Below are 21015 nucleotides of genomic sequence, written 5' to 3' on the forward strand. Positions count from 1 at the left end.
ATATATTGGTTTTTCTGGAAGTTTTACTTGGTCCTATTCTCACAATTTCTCAGTGATGCTGACAAATAGTAAAAGATAGGAGTTCAGAGGGGTGTGGCCAGGGAAAATAAATAAATCAATATCAATAGGAGTCAAGCCCTTTATTAAATCAGAAGGTGCAAAAATTCTTCGCTATCCAATTTTTATCATCACGGCGCTTTCATCAAGAGGCTTTAACAGCTGGACAAAGGAAAATTAAAAATGAAAGCAGATCATTGTCAGTGGCATATCTGCTTCTTTGTTCTTTTTGTTCCAGAGAATAAACGATAAAATCTGATCGGTCAATATCGTTCCCCATTTTGTTAAATAACTAGGCATCTTAGAGTAATTTATATCTGGATTCCGAAACCCTTACCCAAAAGTGCTCCAGTGCTTGTCAGTAAAATATTGAAAACAATGAAATATTTGGTGTAGATGATGTTCTTCATGCCACTATCAGAGCAGGGGGAGGGACAGGATATTTTACACAGCTCTAAATGTACATGCTCCTGTGCAAACCAGATTTGAAAACGAAGGTACAGTGGGTAAATACCACAGTGCATGGGGAACTTCTGTCTAAGTAGAACTTGCTAATGCTCACCTTTCATCTACAAAGTTGATATTTGTACGATTATGGCCCAAGCATAACACAGCTTACATAGTACAGAATCAGAAGCTGAATAGGTAAGGTTGCAGCATACCTACTGTTGCTTTGCACACATTGCTTTCATAACAGGTACTTAATAAATAATAGTATTTAAAATAGTATTAAACACTTCAAGTTATAAAAATGTATTTGCACTGTGATAAACCAGAGAAACATTCTCCAGTACAATATTTACTCCATATGTGTGCACAAACACTTACATTTCTTTAATATTCAATGCTTCAAATTGCATATCCCCACTTCCCCAAACTTCCTGTCGGGAAGCATGCACATTATTTAGGTTACATGCAACAGGTCACAAGGTACAGCACATGCTCCAGCTGCTGTCAATCTACTTGCTTGGAGGAAAGAGAGCAGGGGAGTGGCTTGCTGCCCTGGTCTTTGGGCATATCTGTTTGTGTGGATGCATGCAGCGTAGGGACACTCGGCTCTAGTCCCAGGCAGGAGCACACATGCACCCAGGCACACAAAATGCCTCCATGAAACTTTGCAAGGGGACATAGGTACCCAAAAAGCATTTTGACAGATGAAATCCAAATCAAGCACAGGTTTGGAAAGAAAAGAGCACAGCAAACATGGTAAGTGCTGAAGTCACCAGCACTATATGCTTTTTACATTTAAGAGTATAAGATCACTTAAATTATTTTTAAAAAGTATTCCTTATGCTTTGTGTGTTTGTCACATAAAAATGTGTACTGCTAACTTATTTAACTTCAGTTATCATTAGGAGTAACAGACCATGATCACCTATTTCTTTTACGTCTTGGAACACTGATATCGCATTGATATTATCACATGCCTGTGAGTGAAAAGGTTCACAGGAGGCAAACCTGATAAATGTACTAGAACATGTATTTGCTAATATGTACACAATTATAGTCTATCACACTGGAGAGCTGAGCAAATGCTGATCAAAAGTGATTATATGAAATGAATGGTCACGCTCCAGTTCATAATTCTTAATCCTTTATTGGAAACATAAGTGCATGACAGGAACTGAAAAAACACTCGGTGACTAAGTGCATCTGCACGAAATAGGTCAAGAGTATTCTCTAAGCTCCTGTCCTGCACCTGTGTTTACAATAAAGAAATGAGAGCAGGCTGTGCTTGTGGTCATCCATTTCTTTCATTTACAACTTGCTGGATAATTTCATTTAGCCTGAAGTACCTGTGTTCCTGCTATTCTGTTTTTGGCCAGACTTACTGACCCAATGACGCTTTAGTGTGACCTTGGTTTGTTCTCTGAATCTGTTACTCTTTTTGATTCATGAACCAGTTTGTGATAAAGGACTATGGTTCTAAGCTGCATGCCTTGACCTTGGCTCATCTTCCACATTTGATCCTGGAGCTACCTATCCAATCCTTAGCCTGACATTAACTTCCCCTGCATGCCTTTGCTTCACAAGGTGTACACTGTCTTAGTCATCCAGTGTCCATTCTCACACTCTCCACATCAGTTGTTCACCAAGTACAGGACAGTCATTTATAAAACAAAAGCATAATTATTGAAACAAAGACAAAATACAGCAGGTATGATAACATCTCATAGAAATGTTGGTCTCATTGGAGTTTAGAGGAAAGAGTTAAGTCCTTACAGTCCAAAGCAGCAACAAGATCAACAGGGCTCAAACCCAAAACCATTGATATTTGTCTTAAATACATTGGCCTTGACATTGACACAAGCCTTGTGTACTGCAATACAAAAAGCTACTACTCATGGCAGGGATACACATTTCTGCATTGGAGCATCATATTCTGCTGGTTAGAAGTTTATTTTAAAATTCCTACACCAAACACTAGATGACTTGTTTTAATGCCTTAAATTGCATCCTAAAACACAACCAAAAAAGGCTCTTAAGCTATCATTATCCCTAATGAGGCCGCTGAGTTACTGATATATCCAGTACTAACACTATAATGATTGATAACAAAAAACACAATTACCTATACATTGAAGTGCAAGTTAGGTATCCCATAGCGATGAATGAGAAATCCTTATTCACCAATCTGATCACACTAAACTAATGAACGGTGAAGTCTGGCTGCTTTGTGTCATCATTGTCTTTTGATTTCTCTTTTTGAATAAGTTCTATGGTGCTTTTGTTCACAATTCAGTGTGGCTCTAACAATATAAACAATAAAAAATAAATAATTTACAAGAAAATTTAAATTCTTGTCACAGCATGCTCCCATCAGTTCAAGCCTCACTTGTTTTGCAATGCCATGTAATACATTGTCTGAAAGGGAAAAGCAATAACACAAATGGAATGACTCCACGGCTGCTGCTGCTGCAAGTATTCTACTCTTAACCCACAGAACATCTTGCACTGATCACTCTGTAAAGCAAAGTTAATTCACAAGGATTTTAGGGACAAATGAGCTCCTTCCAGTCCAGCAGCAGCGTGGTTGATACTACAACAATATAAGACTTTCCTTACCTTCACAATCAGCCAGCAGATAGTTTAAAAGACATAGCAACTCTCCTCGGAAACCTCAATAAGCCTTTTTCTGGCTCGTGTTCTCTGGGGGTTCTACCATCACATTCCAACCATGTCATCAAGACAATAAAAGGTGAACGCTGTGTTTGGGAGCTGGGACCACTGACTGGTGATGTCATCCCTTCTTACATGCTTCATTATTGTGCAGATTCTCTTCACTCATTGAGGAGGGGTGGAGCACCAAAACCCCCAAACAGAAAGAAAAAAAACCACACGCACTTGTCTGCTCTTAAACTTCTCTACCACTGATTCTACCGTGCTTCATACAAAACACCATGGCAAATTTTACTAGGGAAAAGACATTAATCATAAAATATGCCCTTAACAGTTGCACCTCATATTTTCAACTTTTGTTCCCAGACCTTTTATTTTTATTCTTGAAGCTGAATGCTGATTTAAACATAAAACAACTCTTCCATGTTTAAACAGTGAAGAGTCAAATCACTAAAGCATTACATATGTAAAATTTTACTTACAACATGATAAGTTCAATTCACTAAGTTTACAGAAGGGTAAGGATGTTTTTTAAGCCATGTGACTAATTTTTTTTAAATTAAAAGAAAGCTAACTTTCTGAAAAAAAGCACCCTTTTCCTGGCGCATTAGCTTTGTGAATTAAGCCTATTATTATCTCCTATTTTTGTAATTGAAAATTATGTTGTCAATTCACTAAAGGTTTTATCAAACTGACAAATTGCACATTATATTATCGATTTTTGTTCTATATCATATATAAAATCCAATGCAAAAAATTAACATACAGGTTCTCCTAAAATATCTGTCATTATTGATAATGTTTTATGATGTGTCTGTTTTGGAGAGCAGAAAATGGAGCCATTAAATACGGTAAAGAAAAAAAAGAATTGCACACCTATACAATATTTATGTATGAAAATTGAACATGTTAAAGGATCATGATATAAATAACAAACAATTTCAATAACAGGCTCTCAAGTGCGTTGCAATCCAACTTTCATTCAGTCTGCTAAATTGGGCTTGTGTTGTCTTGAGAATGAATTGTCCATTTTGATCGTTCTCAGTTATTTAACAGCAATTTCAACATAAAACATACAAGTGGTGACTAAAGCCATCCGCGGTCTCCTCCACACATTTGCAGTGTACCATTTACAACCAGGACCTGCTATACAAATCCTAGTAGGAGTTTATCCCCTGTGAGGCAAGGGGAGGAGACAAAAATAACAAAAAAAAGAAAAACCTAAAATTCATTTTACAGTCTCCATCAGCTTAATGATGTGCTAATGATGTGCCTCTACCCCTGCATGCTGACTGCCGAAAACAGTGTATGTAACATGTTGTTGAAACGTCAGGACACATGGCTTTCTGTGGTAAAACAACAGCTTGCAAATCAATTCTTTGTTTCCTCGGGAGTTCACAAAGAATGAGATTTGAATGGGAGCAAAGCCCGTTGTTAGGCTCCGAGAGCTGCAGCTGGGGAGACATCATTCTGCTCTGCTGGCCAATGGGAAACAGGATTGTAATTGCACTGATGTTTGATGCTTTGCATGCACAAACTCTTTCTCTGGAAGAGTATGTGTTAATGCCAGAGTAAACTTGCAGGTTCCATTCAGATGATGTAGTGGGAGCAGTCCTTGAAGAAGATTGACATAAAGCAATAATAAAACATTCACTTCAGGGTTTTGGTGGTCTGCCAACCATTAACTTCTTCAGTTCCATAAAACTGCCTTTTAAGACAATTGTATGTGAGAATGAACAGGGCATGTATAAATTCCCACCATTGAGAGAGCATTTGTTATTGATTACAAACTTTCTTTGTATTTTATTACAATGTTTGCATTTTACCTCTCACCCATAAAAATGCATGTGTTCCATATGTCCTCACATATGATGTAGCAACAAAGGAGGAAAGATTAGGAAATACTCAAGGGTGGATGATCAGATATTCTATATGGGATTAAGCTAGGACAAACAAAATATTTAAAACTGTTTGTAAATACCATAGGGATATCTTTTTGACTTTAAAAGGAAACTACCATGATTTTTTGGTCCATTTTATTTATGTTTGATAATGTTTATAATGCCGATACAGGGCATTTTCATGAGTACTTCTAAAGGCTGTCTTTAAAGGCCAATGCCAGCCCTTTACATTTTTAAACAAGTTTGGCTATCTGAGGTCACACACTTGCTGGGGAACTCAGGCAGCTGTCTTTGGCAGTGCCAGCCTGGCCATACATTGCCTGCTCCCCATATCCCAGCGCTGCCACAGCACAGGACAGCCCAACGCCTGCCTGGACAACCCTGAAGCCCAGCACGAGCCCGGATGCCACGTGTTCAGCCCGGCACCAACCCCTTTAGCCCAGCACCCACCTGCAGAGCCCTGAGGAGACCCAAACGCAGCCCTGGTGAGATCTGCATACAGCCCTGGTGAGATCCAAATGTAGCCCTAATTAGTACCAAATGCAGCCCTGGTAAGATCTGCATGCAGCCCTGGTGAGACCGAAAAGCAGCACTGGTGAGTCCCAAACGCAGCACTGGTAAGACCCAAATGCCCCCTGGTGAGTCCCAAACGCAGCTCTGGTGAGATCTCCATGCAGTCCTGGTAAATCCAAAACGCAGCCCTGGTGAGATCTGCATGCAGCCCTGGTGAGTCCCAAACGCAGCCCTGGTCAGACCCAAAAGCAGCCCTGGTCAGACCCAAACGCAGCCCTGGTCAGACCCAAACGCAATCCTGATGAGATCTGCACGCACCCCTGTTGAGTCCCAAACAAACGCAGTTCTAGTGAAACCCAAATGCAGCCCTGGAGAGACCCTAACGTAGACTTGGTAAGACCTGCACGCAGCCCTAGTCAGACCGCACACAGCCCTGTATAATTGCTGTTTAATAATGGATTGATAGGATCTGTAGTCCTCTATTGCTGGTTGCCATACTCCATTTCTGTATAATCCTTGATTATATAGAAATAGAGAATGGCAACCGGCTATAGAGAACTACAAATCTCAGCGATCCATGATTGCTGGTTGCTATTCTCCATTGCTGAATAATCATCGATTGTTGAAATTTGTAGTCCCATATAGCTGGTTGCCATTCTCCATTACTGTATAATCATGGAGTGAGTTACAGTTCTCCATAATTATACAGAAATTGCTCTAAAATCATTAGTCTGTATTGTTTTAGAAAAAATGTCACATGCCCCTGTAAGAACAAGTATTGGTAATTGGTATCGGCAAGTACCTGAGGGAAAGTACTTGTACTTGGTCTTAAAAAAATGGTTCTCGGGACATCCCTATATACAAGGTCTAATCTTTTATGGGATGTTTCCATTACTTTTACAAAACCTTTGTTGAACATTTATATATTTAATGCTTCTATGTCATTTAGGTTGAGAATAGCTGGTTACATCAGATCCTGATCACACAAGTGAATCGGTGTGTTTACCTTAACCATTTCATGACCAAAGGTCACTAAAGCCTAGATGCCCAGCAGCATCATTATGTATTAACTTGACAATATGGTTAAATTTACAGCGGCTCTATGATGAATTTTCCAACCTAAATACATTGATTTAAAAACAATATTTTGTTATAGATTGACAAATAAACAAATTAAGAGCTTCCCCCACCAAAAAAGGTGAATTGAATAAACTGCAGACATTTTATATTTGTTCTGTGACTGCAGTGAGATGTCCCTGCAGTACTCTTGCGCCATAAGGAGAGTGTCACTTTTCATATTACGGAAGCAAGGGGCCATGATTTGGCTTCATAATGGCACACAGTGTATCAGTTTTGTAACAAGTTTCAATGACTAGGATTTTTCTCAAGACAAAACAGTACTATTACAAAGATGAGGGTAATTATTTTTTTGCGATACTAAGCTGCCCAAGATATATGGTTGATTCTGTAACAGAAAGAGAGCACACGGTTTATTTTCTAGCACTGTCTTTTCTTGGAAGTCTTAGATGAAATACCACATGAGGATATTTATAGTTAATCCCACTAGGGGAGTATAAGCCTGGACTCTTTTGAAATGCATCCAGTTTTTCTAAGATAACTTTGGACCTCAACCAGAAATGGCAAATGTCACTTCATATCTGACAGTGGAATCCTACTAGTAGAGTTTTGTTGGGTATTGTGCACTGCACCTTTTACAGAGGTTATTCACAAAGGGGTGAAGAGTTAGGAGAAGGCATGAGAAGTGAACAATCTAGGACCACATAGCTGATTTGGAAAAATTCACCAATTCACTTTACTTTCCAGTTCAGCTATGTTGTCCTAGATCAGTGATGGCAAACCTTTTTAGTCAAATAAAGTTTTATTCATTTCAAACAAGGGAAAAAATATATAACATACATAGCACATTTTCAGGGCATATACAGGTATACAGGTAGGTTGGTCCGCAGGACCCAGTACAATCAAATGACTCCCTACATGGGGGGTATCTTCGAGCCATAGGAACCAATGATGAGCTTAGAGCGATAAAAAGCATATGATCATCCACCACTGTGCTGTGCCGTACGGCTCCATATACCTCATTAAACGTAGAGGGGAGGGGAGGGGGGAGAGACAGATCAGTGGACGCAAGACAAGACAAAACAAGGACAACACAATACAAATACAGACAGTGGTATGGTACGAGAACGACCAGGTTGCCCGCGAGGGCAGATGGAGACCTCAAGTAGGTTCCTGAGACATATCCCGGTCCACCACATACAATGTCAACAGAGCGTAGTGATAAAACTAGTCCTGACTATGGTGCTGAGGTCAACAAGGCAGGGAAAGCAACTGAGTCCTGAAAGCATATCCATGGCAACCATAAGTTTCGAAAGGATTCGTTGCGGTCTGCATCTATGGCCACCATTTCTTCAATGCGCATAGTATCGTTAATGCAAGTCAACCACATTGTTAAAGAAGGCACTTGGGTGGACCTCCAATGAGCCGCGATAACTTGTCTGGCTGCAAATAGGAAGAACCTCAAGGTAGATTTCTTTGCTTTCGAGACTGAAGTGGGAATTAATGTTAGTAGGGTCAAAGCAGGGGTATTCGGTGTGGTTGTAGCATGAGCTTTGTCATAAATATCTAGTACAATCTCCCAAAATCCCTTAACCAGGGGGCAGGACCACCACATATGTAAGTAGGTACCCTCAGCGTTAAGGCACCTCCAGCAGGTCTGCGTTATCGAGGGGAACATGTGGTGTAATCGCACCGGAGTAAAGTACCATCTGGTAAGCAGCTTAAAGTTGCGCTCCTGCAGTTTGCAAGACATTGCCAAGCGATGCGTGAATATAAAGACCTTATCCCAATCGGTGGCAGTCATGGCGGGCTCTACATCCCTGATCCAGGCGTGAGTGTAAGAGGGTAAGGATGTGGAGTAGTGGGAGAGGAGCATATGATACAATAAGGAGATAAGATGCATGGGCGGTGTGGAAGCAGTACACAGCTGTTCAAAAGAGGTGAGGGGCCGTGAAATGTCAGGAATGGAACGTAGGGAGCGGTAGTAGCTAGTCAGTTGAAGGTATGGCAACCAGGCCCATCCGTCTAGGGAACCCTGTGTGGCAATTGCCTGGTAGGGAACTTAGTGGGGAGTGAGGTCGGGTCATTAGCATGGTCCATTTGGAAATGAGAGACGGCTTGCCTGATCTCCGCACAGCACACTGTGTCAGAGAGGAGATTGTCATTCAACCGCCAGTATGGGGAGGAGGGTGGCATCGCAGAGAAGCGGAGGGAGCAGAAAAGTGGGGCGTGGTCTGACCACACGCGAGGTCCAATGCTTACACCCGGGGAGGTGTCAAGCAAAGTTTGAGAAACAAACACGTAGTCAATCCTACTGTAGGAATTATGTGCATGTGAGAAAAAGGTGTAGTCCGTGACGTCAGGATGTAGAGTCCGCCAAAGATCAAGTAGGTGCATGGAGGCAAGTCTAAGTTTCAACTTACGTCTGCGTTCGAAACTGAGCTCCTACCAGAGGATGCATTTAGGTGTGGGTCCAGAGGCAGATTGAAGTCGCCACCTAGAATTATGGCACCCTCCGCGAAGGACTCCAGTACCCTCAGATAACGCAGACAAGCGGTAACCTGAGAGGAATTAGGTAAATAAATATTAGCAAATGTATACGTGGAGCCGTTCAACGTGGTTTTTAGAAAAACATATCGCCCCAGAGGGTCAATGGCAGAGTCCAATATGTTAAGCTTGCATGTTTTGTGAATCCCAATGGAGACGCCCTTAGATTTAGTAGAGGGGTTGGTACTGTGAAACCATTCCCTATAATAGCGCTGGGAACAAGCCGGGTGCTTCCCAGCGCAGAAGTGCGTCTCCTGCAGGAGCACAATATCAACCTTTTGCTTATGCATGTGGTAAAGAATCTGAGACCGCTTAGAGGGATGATTAAACCCTTTCACATTAAAGGAACTTATTGACAGAGACATGGGAGGGTAGTGTGGTCATCATAATGCAGATAAGAGTGTGTTCGGTCAGTGGTACGTACCGTCCCAGGAACATCTAAAACAGACAAGACCATACACAAACAAAACAGGGGGGACAGGACAAGGAACACGAGGGAAAACAACCATAACAAATAAAGAGATGGCTCGCAAGGGGAGCCCAAATGGGACCGTACCACAGAGCCATGTCCACCAGGACAGGCTACAGGTAGGAAACCCAAACATCTAAAGCTGGCCATATGGCCTAACACCTACAGTAACGTGGGTGACCTAGTGTGGGGGCAGGGGGGCCCAAATGGAGCGAACAGAAGGGAAATCTGCTCGTGGGCGGCACCCCACCACCAGCCTAGCAATAGTAGACGCATATACAGATTAAAGTAAGGATGGGGTTATGTATTGCAACTTGAGCGATGCAAACAACAGAAGGCATAGCAGATAACTATAAACTGAAAAACAGTGACCTCTAAACAGGCAGATTTGACAGGCAGATTAATCTGCCTGTTTAGAGGCCGCCGCCGCTGCCTGATTGTGACCGTCCCGGATCACGTACTGAGGCGATCCGGGTCGGTCGGATCTATTTCCATTGGTGGGCCCTGAACCTGGCTCGCGCTCCGGCACCGCGACTGAGGCGATCCGGGTCGGTCGGATCTATTTCCATTGGTGGTCCCTGAACCTGGCTCGCGTGCCAGCAGAGAGGGCCCCGCGTGCCCTCCCTGGTACGCGTGTGATAGGTTCGCCACCACTGTCCTAGATTGTTCACTTCTCCTGCCTTCTCCAAACTCTTCACCCTTTTGTGAATAACCCTATTAATGTTTCAACTAAATAATTGTGTTTTAAAATGGTAATGTCTACATGTTGCAAGATCTGAGTAGGAGACGAGATAATTAGTGGGTTGGGCATAAATATCCTGATTATAGATTTTAGCTATGGAGGTGTATGATATAAATCAATGCATTAAGATCAGCCCTACCTTTGTAATATGTTCCTGAACCAGTCAACATCTGGTTCCTCATGAGCTTTGCTTTCTTTACCAACACATCTTGCCCAATTGTGTCATTGCCAAGAGCACAATGATTATATTTTGTATAAGATTATTCAGGCCTTTTTGCTACTGGCGAATGAATAATTGCTACATTGATGTGACTGCTCAAGTCATGAATAAGGGAGCAAATTTAATTTTAATGCATAACATTACTTGATATGATTGTCCTATTTGAGGATAATGCGTAAAGAGACGATACATCAGCTATTAGAAGATAAATGTAGCACATCATAATGTACATCATTTTAATCAAAGCCAAACAGTAGAAATTACCTTAAAAGATCAGGTTTGCTTTTATTTGAATACAATGTCCACAACCCTTTCACAAGTGGTCACAGTACAACAGGTAACTTGTGATTTATTGACATCATAAATGTATAGAAGTTTAGAAAGCTGTGGAAGAGTTATAACTTGGTTTTGTTCTCCTTCTTCCCCTGAAAGGAAGCTTGAGCGGCTCAAATAACAAACACAGAACAAGCCTTAAGCCTGCTTACATCAATTACACAATTTTTGCTTTAAAGTAACTGTGTTCTTTATTACTTGCAGATCGGCTTCCTTTGCAGGTGATGCAGTTTCAACATTACATCACTGGAAGAGCAGCCAGAAGGATCTGGATGCCAGGATGACTAAAGACACAAGAATGTTTTATCACAGCTCAGCCAATATCCAGTTTGCTGTGGGGAGGTTATAAGGGACGGGAGAGGGAGATTAGAGGAAGATTTTATATTCTCTATCCAGGGGAAACATGATTGATGAATTACTTAAGGTTAAAGCTTTGCAGCCTTTTATAATCACTTTGTTTACCATGTGTTTGGAAGAGTGTGCTTTACACTTTCCGGAGCTACGGTATAATTTATTGCTAATCTGCATAAAGAAGAATTCTTTTATTTAATAGCCTCCATTTAAAATCTTCAATAACAAATTGTATTTAGGAGCAGAGATTAAGAAATAAGAATTACATAATACCAGCTTGCTGGTTGTGTATGTCTTTAAACTGTAAAGAATGCCTAGTGTATGGAAGTGGATTATGACAAGATGCTACATGGATTACACTTGTCAGCCAAGATGTAGAGTTACTGCTACAGAGAAATACAGTGCGGGTATTTACCAAGGAAAACATGGAAGCAAGAAAAAGGGTCAATGCTGCCCATAGCAACCAATCAATTTCCAAATTACATATACATAGGAGGTTAGAAAATAAAAACTTTAATTTCACTTGTTCTGGACAATATTTTCTTTCGGTTCAGAAAGGCTGGCAGAATTGGACATTTGAAAAACTCTTAAACTCTAGTTTTCTTTTGTGTAATCCTAAAAGAAATGATGTTATCTCTAACAGTTCTGCTCTAAAGGGCAGAGAATACAAGCCTATGTTAAAACTCAAGAGATGCTGAGAGGCAAAGCTGTACTGCTCAAAGTAAATAGACCATTAAAGATGCTTGTTGACTGGTTTTCTTTAAAGCAACTGCTATTGTTGATTGGGAAAAAGCAAGCAGCATTTGGTGAAGCATATCCCTATCGTGTTGTAAAATGTGTAAAAATAAAAAACTAGTTAAGGTAAGGGTCTACTTTCAGAATGTATTTAATCCTTAAAATCCTTAATAGTTAGTTAATTTCATTTAAATTAAGATAAATAGTAAAAAAAAACATATAGAAAACGAAAGAAAAGTAAAGTCCCATACTAAAGTCTATGTTACTCAAAGGGTAGGGAAACTTTCCTACAAAGTTCCCTTATCCTTTTGCCTCAGTACCCTAAGCAGACATAGCCTACCCTCAAAACCCAAATAATTATACTTACTTAGATCTCACTTTGAAGTCTGCCGCATTTTTTACATTCCTCCATCTGCTGCTTGATGAAGCTCGCACAATTCGGTCCCATAGACTTCGGTACAGCAGGTAGACCCATAGGAGCCAATCTGTCTACCATCTCTATCGAAGTCAATTGAGCAGAACTGCACATGGGCTGACATTGGATCAAACAGCAAGCAAAGGAATGTAAACAATGCTGCAAGTCTCAGAGCGAGATCTAGGTAAGTATTGGGCTTGGGGGCTAAACCTTTATAGGAGGGTGGGGTCCTTAGGTTAAGGAAACTTTGTGGGAAAGTTTCTCTAACCTCTAGACACCTCTGCTAAGTGGTCTAACACAGTGGGGCTGATCATAAAATGTGTAGAAAACAAGGTAAGTATAAAGCTGGAGTGATTGCCCATGGAAGTTAATCAGATTTCTCCATAAAATTAAAAGTAAAACTTGCATGGTTGTTATGCGTAACATATCCACCTTTGTTCTAACTTTCTTTTCTCCATTTGTTTTTAGAGAATTGGCCCCACTGTCTGTGAGCTGTCTGTAAGCAATAAGATCTACACTGAGTGGCCAGATTATTATGACCACCTGACGTTTGTAGGCAAATTAGCTAATTTCAGTGTCAGATTCCTTGCATCACCTTTCAATATCTCGTGGAGTCACGAGGTGGCCCAACAAAGTCATCTCGTGGAGTCATCTCGTGGCCCAACGAAGTACTGATGGGGTGGTCATAATAATCTGGCCACTCAGTGTATATGCACAATAAACAGCATTGGCATTCTTGAACAAATGTCATGGTTGAGACTGTTTGATGAACACTCATATATTGTATGTGTCCATCACTATCAACAGTAGTCAAACTGTTATAAAGCTCTGGCTCTGGGTGAATGCAGGATACAAGAAATAGCAGAAATATAACTATAGAAGAAACAAATCTCTAACTCTTTGATGGAAATGACAGCTTTTTGGTAACTGACAACTGTCAGATGTGTAATTTATGCATTTGAAGGTGATCATTTTCTGTTCAGCCTTTGTAACAGGGCGTTCCTTGCTGGCTAGGCATCTTAATTATGCTAGTTTTGAAGCTGTAAAACAGGCTTGTGGCATTTTTCTGTGATATACATTACTAGGAAGGCAAATGCCATGTAATATAACAATACTCGACTCAAGACATCATTCCACCAAGCTACCAAGGAAGTTGACCATTCCTTCACAACTATATATACATTTTCACTGCCTACCAATTGTTATGTTGCTCATGTATTAATCACATTATTTTTCTGTAATATCTATTGCATACCACCACTAATTTGTATGCTTAAAATATAGGGGGCTATTCACAAAGCTGCCAAAGGCAGCTGAGTGAATAACCCCGCCAAAGTGAGGTGAGCTGTACAAAGTTCGGCTATTCACTCCGGCTCAGTCTTCAGTCTTCTAGCAGGTCCCGGCCAATGAATAACAACTGGGCTGAGCCCAGCTCATTTGGGGATGCTGATCTGTAACTACAACTGGGCAGGCCGTTCACCCCGCTTCAGGTGTCACTTCAGCTCAGTGGAGCCGAAGCATATGCCTTCGGCTCGGCCGCCTTCGGCTGCTGTGAATAGCCTGTACAGCAGCCCTTTGGTCGACTGAACCGTAGGGCTCTGGTGGCCGAAGAGAGCCAAAGCTACGGCTGGATCCTTCGGCTCTTTTGTGAATAACAAAAACCATAATATTAATTGAGAAACAATAAAGCCATATTAATATAATTCCCATAGGAACCCATCACATTTTTACAGCATGAAATAGATATATTTGCACATTAATAATAACTTAATGTAAACATTTTAATTTCTATCACATGCCATTCATGAAGGACAGTGCCAAGCAGAGGTATTATTATACTAGGCATTATCAAGCATATATGATATGCATATACTGTATATGACACATTGGGGTTGATTTATTAAAGTAGTATATGTTCACTTTACAAAGTGCCTTTGTTCACTTTGAACACCCAAGCATCTCTGAGGGGAATTTAAAAAATGACGTTTGCTAGCACATGATTGGATTGCTGAAGTAAGTACAGCTTCACCTTATCTACTAAGCTCAGTGAACATTCACTCTGCTAAGTGAACAGCCCCTACTCCTTTAGTAAATCAACTCCACTGTGTTATTGTGCTGTTTAATATATAACACAAATACATACTATTGTATAAGTACATCAGGAAGCCCCATGGGGTCCAATTGGAAATTTTGAGTGCTCCCAACCACCTTTTTGATATCCAGCACCTCCTAAAAAAGTATACACCCAAACAATTAATTTGACTGGTTTAATATACCATTGGAAGCATTTGGTTATAAGTGTTTAAGTGTTTTTATAAGTGTAAAAAAAACTGTTGATCATGTCAGAAATTCAGAGCTGTCCTGTGTCCTCAGCACAGTATTATCTCAAAGAGGCTATTGAGCCCTCTTTGGACTACAGAATGATTAGTAGACTTGTGCATTCGGATTCGGACGAACCTGAAAATCAACTAAATCTGTTGATTCGGGGGTTCGTGTGAATCTGAATGAAGGATTATTATATGCCAGAATATACAATGTTTTAAATTTTTTTAACATTAATTAATTAATTTGAGAACGCACAGCAACCATATCGGCCACCGGCACGTTCTGCGCATAAGTACCACCATCTTGGAGGCAGGGTGCATGAACTCACATGACGCTGCGCGTGCGCACGTCAGGTGACATATGTATTCCAGAATCCTGCTGCACTCCTTACCAGGTATCCCTGTCAGCGTGCGTGCTCGAAGTGACCGCGGATGGCGCCGCCAATACTGAAACTTGTTAAAGATGCCACCAGCACACCATATTGAAGTGAAGAACACATCTGTTTATTGACGCTTCATGTCAAAACAAATAGCAATGTTTTGGGGCCACACAGGGTCCCCTTCATCAGGCATGAAATGAAAATGAGGTGACGTCACACGCCGGCATGGGCACTGCCATCTTGTGAAGTCAGCCGACACCGCGCCAGTGTGGAATCATGTGACATCATGCGCCCGCCTCCCAGATGGCGGTACGCATGCACAAAATGCGCCGGTCTCCGATATGGCTGCCTTGTGTTCTTTTTACATTTGCGGTTTCCTATGCTCATTGCCTTTGAATCTGAAATAGCATAAACATTTGTTTTGTTTGACAAAACAAATGAAAATGTTTTTAGTTTTTGTTAATTTCATCCAAAACAAATATTTTGCATTTGCACATGTCTAATGATTAGCCTTTATGTTGTAGAGATTTGATGGTGGAAGTAATTGAGCAGTTTAGCACATGACTCTAGGCAGTGTTTATAACCCTGAGTCCTCAAATATGCTGTGTGTTGTCATCAAACTATACGACTTAAAAGCAGAATATATTTCTGGCAGAGCAACCTGTTTTTTCACGTTCTTGTAGGGTTTTTAAAGGGACAGAACACAGCAAAATGGGCATGCACTACAATTATGTACTGCATATGTTTTCTTCTTTGCTTCGACATGTATATTTGAATTAAAAAAATCCAACAGGCTGACTTGGAACCCCTTGTAATGGCCACAAAAGATATTCTGACCCAGGAATATAAGCACAGAGATCTTGCCAAGAGATTTAAATAACTGTCAGTTGGTTTAACTGGTTTATTAGGGTATTTGACAAAAACTGAATTATACATTCTGGGTGGATGATTCTTTAAAGGGACTATGTCCCAAACGAAACACCTGTCTTGTAAGTGTCTGATTTAAACTGCTCTCCTTGGACTCACGTGTGGCATATCACATTAAGCCTGTTCATCACCACTTCTAGTGATGTCAGTGCCCTGTAAATAGCATGTTGCCTGTGAGTTCGGCAAGATATGGCTTCTTTCATTAGAGGCTTCCGACACAGATGTTTAGCTTCATGACATACTTGCTGTAAGTTTAAAAAAAAACAGAAAATCTAAAATCTCCCTTTTTTAATAATTAGTAGACCAAGACTTTAATGCCACCCTCGGGGCTCATTTACACAAGCTACATGTTCTAAAATCTTGGAGATTTTGCTATGCAAAGAAAAAGAATGAACAAAAATCCAAATTCTAGAAGACTTGTTCCCACTATTGCTATTGGGAGGGAAGCAGTCCTGAATGGTGTACTTTCATGTGTTTTCCTAGATTATCTCATTTTGGCCTATTAAATGGGATCCTTGAACACGACAGTGCAACACATATCAAAATGAACGGCAACCTGCATGAACAAAAACGTACTGCTAACCATGTTTCATTATGAATGAGCCCTTCAAAAATCTTCTCTACAATATGCAATGGCCCCAGTCTGGTTTGTGCATCATGACCCCATGGCTTTTATTAATGCCCCCAAGCCTGTACAATATTTTTAACAACTAAATAATTAATATAAGCCAGATCAATCGGACACATTTGGCTACGACTTGCTAACATTTGGATTCAAAGGTAAATTACTATCCAAATCAGTCCAACTGCATGAGAGGAAATGATGGTAGCACTCTCAAGAATGCTTCAAGAAATCTGCTCAAACATCAGCAGGCTTTCAAGCTATTTCTCCTTATGGAGTGTGATCATTTCTACATACTGGATCAGGGAACAGTGAAGCTCCAAGATGAAGTGGCTGTCTGCCATAGCTATGTATATGCTATTACATAACTGCAATTGGACTCTTCTTTGTCGGCAAAAGAGTAATGACATCTGCTACAGATAACATAATGCTTTTGTTGATAGAGAATACTGGTTATCATGTTATTTAAAGGGCAACTCCAGTGAAAAAGAACTAAAAGCACAATTTAATATCATATAAAGTAACAGCAAACTGATTTGCAAAGTATATGAAGTATACTCTTGTGATCTGTCCATACTGTGCTATATGGCTTAATTGCATTAGGAGGGCTCCTCTGTGTTTCTCTGCACATTCTGTTTTGCTGGCCAGACTCCTTTTCACTCTTTGTAAGCTCTGATCCTTATCCTTAAGCCCATATATGCACCACCTATCATCTGCCCACTGCAAACCTGACTGCATTTTCCAGCTTGCATGTAAATAGAAACATTTTAGGAAATGACTTCATGACTTTTTAAAGATTTTTCTTATAAGTAACTTTATAACTAACATTCTCAATAAAACCCACTCCCTGGACCTACTTATATCCAATTTTCCCATGTTACCCCACTGCTCTGTTCCTCATCAGATCCATCAAAAAATACCTAATGGTTACAAGTATGGATGAGTATCTGCCTCCTAGGACACAGAGCTTGAGCCTAGTAACCGATCACCAGACCGACAATTGTAACGTGAGGAGGAACGCACTTCATCAACCCTGTGTATACTCCAAAACCATCCAATGCAGAATTTACACAGGGTTGGGACAGTGGAGGAATGAAGTGTGGGGGAGCACAGGAAAGAGAAGTGTAAGTCAGTCGCAGAGTGAGTTCTTTGCGGTGCGTTCACATACGATTTGTTAAGCCCATTGGAATTGAATAGACTGCAAGCGAGACCTAACATAGTTAAAAGAGCACATGATCTTTTTTTCTACGCTACATACCACAATCCAATGTACTACTGTGAGTTGTGGCACACACAGATGCGTTACCTGAGTACATTGAAGCGCTATTCAAAAAAAAGTCACTACATAAGCCCTTGAAGAGAGTGCATTCAAGACAATGTGACAAAGGGGTCTATTCACAAAGCTGCCGAGGGCAGCCGAGTGAATGACCGATCAGAAGTGAAGTGAGCCGAACACTGTTCGGCTATTCACTTCAGGCTGGTACGGCTGATTTCAGCCGTACATCGGCTTGCTTCGTGTGGCTTCGGATCAGCCGAACATGCTCAGCATGTTCGGCTGACCCGAAGTGCAGAAGGAGTTCGACTCAGCCGATCCAACATCTGGATCGGCTGAGCCGAACCTCCGGCAGGCTTCACACTGCTGTTCGGGCTATTCTGAAAGATCCCGAACAGCAACTCTGTAAACTCTTTTCATATTCAGTGCGGACCACATAAAATCCTGTCACTGATCCCTATGAAATTTGGCTACTGTACCCTGAAGCAGAGATTCATCTTTTCTAAGTGTGAAATTATTTTTCTTGAGCATGTCAGTTCCATCTCTTGAAATGACTGCAGACACTCCTACTGTCAGTCTAACCTGCAGTTTCAGCTGGTGTGTAAGTTTCAGCAGCTAATAACAAGCTTGGGTACAGATAATTGGTTCAAATTATCAAATGTTAAGCAATTTTTTTTTCCGGGACTAAGTAGAGGTTTTTCTTCCACTCCTCTTAAAAAGAAATTCTATATTTTTGTATCCTGCAGTTGAAAAAGTGTCTCTCTCATTCAAATGTAAATTTCTTCACAGATGTATGCCTATTACATGTTAACAGTTAATGTCATCGTGGTCAAAAGTACTGGTGCCATAAGAGGATTCAACTGTCAAATAAAGATCATGCTTTCAGTTCTTTGTAACTCCCTAGATAGGTATTTAGTAAATAATAAGCTTAATTTGATAGGCACTGCAAAGTCATTTCACTCAGATTATGTCAGGGACCCTCACAGAAATGTCTGCATTACATAAAGGATCATTTCACTTTTAAAACACATTAGATATTTCAATATGTCCTGAGAAACCAAGTAACGTTTCCAACATAGCATTTTATACCTGAATTTTCTATATACAGTGGGTTGGAAGCCATTATCACAGACCCACAGCATTGAAAACACTGCTTTGTGTACCACAGCTTGTCTGCAGTCTGCATTGTACAACATAGAGAGCAAATATGTCTGCAGACCAGGACAGAGGACTACAAAAAGAAATCTTCGTACGATTATCGTAAGGTGTGTGGAAGGCGTGCGACCTCTGCTACTGTAAGGTCGCACGACTTTTATCTTAGGAACATGTTCGAAAACCAGCTCAACATCGTATGATGTTCGGCTGGTTTGTGGCATGTTCGCAAGATAAAAGGCTCACGGGCCGGTGTGCAAGCGCACACTGCCCGTTCAGCATTGCGGTCATCGGAAGCCCGCCCCTCAGCGGGGCGGGCTTGCGATCATTGCAAGTATGATCTGCCTGTCCAAGATAGGCAGATTGTACGTTTTTTTAATTACCTTACAACCATCGCAAGACAAAAGTCTGGGGAGCAGATCGCCTGTGTGGTGAAGAGCAGACAGTGTGGCAAGTGTGTGAATATAGCCTATGGGGATGAGGTTTAGTTAAAGAGACAACCTGAAGTCGGTGAGACGGTAAAAAGGTTATGTGGCTGAAGAAAAAGCTGAACTTTGTGTTTAACCTGTTGGAGAAGCCCCTGCGAGGGAAAAACTTCTGTGCATGTTTGAATAAAAGCCGGCAGGAAGCCCTAAAAAGAAGTTGTTTACTAGTGGAAGTGTCTTGAATGCGCTACCCATTGAAGCTAATCCTCACAATATATACACACTCGTATATATTTATCTATGTTGATTCATTGCAAGACCTATGAGTGCCTCCCACTATATGGAAAGTATACAGTATATTCTCAAACAAAAAGTAGCTAGCACCCAAATAAACAAAATGTATCAATGCGATAAATGTAAATAAAATTTACGCCTATTAACCTATAGTTAATATTAACGTTCATCCAACAAGGTGATAATTTGTTTGACTACCTGGGGTGCTGATTTGTCCACAGATTATCACACTTTATGTGACATGGATCACTCAATCATTTTGCACAGCACTTGGAATGTGCAAAAGATTGGAAGCAGAAATACATATATATAACGACTTTATACAAATACAAATTCATTGATATATGTATAGTGTATATTAGTCATACAATATTTTAGTTTTTATATTGCATTTTATTGTAATTTATTGCACAGATTGATATTAACAGGGACATTTAGCCTTTTGGAAAAACAAAATTAAAATAAATGGGAACTTCATAAAACAAAAAATGTGCCTTAATTTATTTATTTTTGCATAGGAGCCAGTAAAGCACTGCAACCATGATCGTTGGATGGCGAGTGTAATACTATGGCTCCTGCAGACTGTTCTACCTCAGTACGGACATTCAATAACATGAAAAGGAGGAAGAGTGAATTAACTAAGTCACCGCACTTGTATTCCATTAAAGGAGAACTATGGGGTTAAGGCTTTTCCCCATAGTTCTCCTTAGGGTAACGAAAGGACACAAACTAGCGTCCTCCCGTCACCCTAAGCTCAGTATACCGCGCGCTACAGCTCACGGTATACTAAGACACCACAGTATACTGAGATGCCGCAGCTGGAGCGGATCCCGACAATTATGTCTGGATCCGCCCAGCTGCGTGAGTGACAGCTGGCTCTGCCTATCTACAGGCAGAGCCAGCTGTACCCGCCCCCTCCCCGTCCTTTCCGCCAGTCAGCGCTGGCGGATCGGAGCGGGGAATCCAGCCCCTCCCCTGTCACGGCAGAGAGCCGTGACAGGATCGAGAGGTGAGCGAACGCCGGTATGTGTTCGCTCACTTCCCGATCTACTGAGCTGACCTGTGACAGTCTCATTGTCACAGGTCGGCTAGAACTATGAGGTGAGTGAAAAGCACTCACCTCATAGTTCTCCTTTAA

At 41.0% G+C, this 21015-nt stretch overlaps 1 protein-coding gene across 4 annotated transcripts in view; it reads right to left on the reverse strand.

Moving 5' to 3' along the window:
• The window catches only part of FILIP1 (filamin A interacting protein 1), an 85172-nt gene that overhangs the window by 12297 nt on the left and 51860 nt on the right, over positions 1–21015 (reverse strand). Inside the window, exon 1 of one of the 4 annotated variants that reach the window (XM_018558915.1) lies at positions 3124–3221. The exons of the other annotated variants lie outside the window; for them this stretch is intronic. The gene's annotated coding sequence lies outside the window, so the exon portion shown is untranslated. Of the gene's footprint in view, positions 1–3123; positions 3222–21015 lie in introns of those variants that run through there. 4 annotated transcript variants of the gene reach the window in all.

This window comes from Nanorana parkeri, unplaced genomic scaffold (genome assembly GCF_000935625.1).
Source record: "Nanorana parkeri isolate BGI_ZX_2015 unplaced genomic scaffold, ASM93562v1 scaffold368, whole genome shotgun sequence".
Lineage (NCBI taxonomy): Eukaryota > Metazoa > Chordata > Amphibia > Anura > Dicroglossidae > Nanorana > Nanorana parkeri.